Consider the following 3,493-nt stretch of genomic DNA (forward strand, 5'->3'; position numbering starts at 1 on the left):
TTTCACTGAAATAGCCTCAAAATCACAAACTGACATTCAGATTACTTATGGAGATAGTTAAGCATAAATGTCATCTGAATGGCAGTTTGTGATTTTGAGGTTATTTCATTGAAACAAGGCTGTTTTGGATATTTGACAGATTTATGCTTAATTCTCTCCAAAAGTCATCTGAATGGCAATTTGTGATTTTGAGGTTATTTCATTGAAACAAGGCTGTTTTGGATATTTGACAGATTTATGCTTAATTCTCTCCAAAAGTCATCTGAATGGCAATTGTGATTTTGAGGTTATTTCATTGAAACAAGGCTGTTTTGGATATTTGACAGATTTATGCTTAATTCTCTCCAAAAGTCATCTGAATGGCAATTTGTGATTTTGAGGTTATTTCATTGAAACAAGGCTGTTTTGGATATTTGACAGATTTATGCTTAATTCTCTCCAAAAGTCATCTGAATAACAGTTTTGGAGAGAATCAAGCATAAATCTGTCTGCCCTACCGCCAGTAGAGGCCGCCTCTCCACCACTCAAGATCGAGCCGCCTGACTTGTCATCTGTTCCCACTGAATATCATAACCTAGGAGAGGTGTTCAGTAAACAGCGAGCTCTTTCTCTTCCTCTTCATCGACCCTACAACTGTCCCATTGACCCGGGGCCCCTCTGCCTTCCTCACGTCTGTTCAACCTATCTCGCCCTGAGAGAAAATCCATGCAAAATTACATCCATGACTCCCTGGCTGCTGGTGTCATTCGGCCATCCTCCTCCTCGGTCGGTGCTGGGTTTTTCTTCGTCTCGAAGAAGGACCGCTCACTGTGGCCCTGCATTGATTACAGGGGTCTCAATGCCATTACTTTAAAAAACAAATACCCACTACCCCTCATTAACTCCGCCTTTGAACCCCTCCAGGAAGCCACCATTTTTTCCAAACTGGACCTCCGCAATGCCTACCACTTCGTCAGAATCCGAGAAGGGGACGAGTGGAAGACGGCCTTTAACACACCACTCGGTCACTTCGAGTATCTGGTGATGCCTTTTGGACTGACGAATGCCTCTGCAGTCTTTCAGTCAATGGTGAACGATGTGCTCCGTGACCTCCTCAACCGATCAGTCTTTGTCTACCTTGATGACATCCTCATATTCTCTCGTAACAAGGAGGAGCACATTATCCATGTCAGGCAGGTGCTGCAGAGACTCCTGGAAAACAGACTCTTTGTGAAGGCGGAGAAATACGAATTCCATGTCAACACAGTCTCATTCCTGGGCTACATCGTTGAGGAATGAAAGCTTAGGTCCGACCCTGAGAAGATCCAAGCGGTGGTGGGTGGCCCAAACCAACCTCAGTCAAACTGCTTCAACAGTTTCTTGGTTTCGCCAATTTCTATCGGCGCTTCATCAGGGACTACAGCAGAGTGGCGGGTCCTTTAACCAGACTCACTTCCCCCACAACTGGCTTTTCCTGGACCCCAGAGTGCGATGCAGCCTTTTCAGAGCTAAAGAGACTCTTCACCACTGCCCCTGTGCTCATCCACCCTGATTCCTCTCGCCAGTTCGTTGTGGAGGTCAATGCCTCCAACACCGGGGTAGGAGCAGTTCTTTCCCAGCGCTCGGAACGAGACCAAAAATTGCATCCTTGTGCATTTTTCTCTCGCCGCCTCACCCCAGCTGAGAAGAACTATGACGTGGGTAACAGAGAGCTGCTGGCTGTCAAACTTGCCCTAGAGGAGTGGAGGCACTGGCTGGAGGGAGCTGACTCCCTTTTATTGTATGGACGGACCACAAGAACCTGGCGTACATCCAATCTGCCAAGCGCCTTAACTCCCGTCAGGCTCGATGGGCCCTGTATTTCGGCCACTTCTCATTCACCCTCACCTACCGTCCAGGGTCACGGAACCTCAAGCCTGACGCCCTCTCTCGCCAGTTCGCTTCCGATGGACCAGCTGCCAGTCCAGACACTATCCTGCCTGCCTCCTGCGTGGTGGGGGCTGTTACCTTGGAGATTGAGTCATTGGTCAGGGAGGCCCAGCGAGCGCAGCCTAGCCCAGGTAACTGCCCAGCTAATTGTCTTTTTGTGCCTACCCCTGTTCGCTCCAAGGTCCTGCAGTGGGCACACACCTCTCGTTTCTCATGTCATCCTGGTGTCCATCGCACACTGTTCGTTCTCAAACAACGCTTCTGGTGGCCTTCCATGGCTCAAGACACCAGGGCCTTTGTTGCTGCCTGTACAGTGTGTGCCCGCACCAAGTCCTCCCACCAGCCTTCCGCTGGCCTGCTTCGCCCACTGCCAGTTCCTAGTCCCCCTTGGTCGCATGTGGCATTGGATTTTGTTACTGGACTTCCACTTTCACAAGGAAATACCATCATCCTAACTATTGTGGACAGATTCTCAAAGATGGTACACTTTGTGGCTCTTTCCAAACTTCCCACTGCCCGAGAGACTGCAGATCTTCTGGTCAACCATGTAGTTCGACTTCATGGGATCCCCACCGACATCGTCTCTGACCGGGGCCCCCAGTTCATTTCCCACGTTTGGAAGGCCTTCTGTCAGGCTCTGGGAGCATCGGTGAGCCTGTCATCTGGCTATCATCCTCAGACGAACGGGCAAACAGAACGGGCCAACCAGGATCTGGGGTCGGCCCTTCGTTGTGTGGCTTTCAAGAACCCTTCGTCATGGGTCCCACATCTGCCATGGATCGAGTATGCCCACAACTCCCTGCCAAGTGTAGCCACAGGTATTTCACGTTTTCATTGTGCCATGGGTTTCCAACCACCTCTGTTTCCAGCCCAGGAAGAGGAAGTTGCTGTTCCCTCCGTTCAGACCCACCTTCGTCGCTGTCGTAAGGTGTGGAGGGACACCCGAGCAGCCCTGCTCCGCTCCGCTGCCCGCAACCGCCTCATCGCAGACCGCCACAGGACCCAGGCCCCCAACTACTTACCAGGTCAGAGTGTTTGGCTATCGTCCAAAGATCTCCCACTCAAGACAGAGTCAAAGAAACTTACCCCATGGTATGTCGGCCCCTTCATCATCGACTCCATTATTAATCCATCTGCAGTCAAACTCAAACTTCCCTCACACATGAAGGTTCATCCAACATTTCATGTATCTCTGTTGAAGTCCTTTGTCTCCTCCAGTGAGTGTTCCCCCACCCCCCCGCATCATCAATAATCATCCAACGTACACCGTCAGGCGATTGTTGGACGTTAGTCTCTGATACGGGACTTCCACCGGGACTTCCACCGGGATAACCCTGGAAGACCTGGTAAACCTGGTAGACCGCCTGGAGGCGTCCCTTAAGGGGGGGGGGGGTACTGTGGTGGTTGCATTCTCCAGCCACCTTCCTTGTGTGTGTGTTTTCCCTTTCCCTGTCTGTGTGGGCGTGGTGCCTGTAACTCCTTGCTCCCGGCTCAAATCTCCACCAGCTGCAAACAGTTGAGCACTCTCCTCTGCGACACACCTGATTCCCATCAGCCATTACGGATGGTATATCAGCGGAGACTC

This window comes from Pseudochaenichthys georgianus, chromosome 15 (assembly GCF_902827115.2).
Source record: "Pseudochaenichthys georgianus chromosome 15, fPseGeo1.2, whole genome shotgun sequence".
Taxonomy (NCBI): domain Eukaryota; kingdom Metazoa; phylum Chordata; class Actinopteri; order Perciformes; family Channichthyidae; genus Pseudochaenichthys; species Pseudochaenichthys georgianus.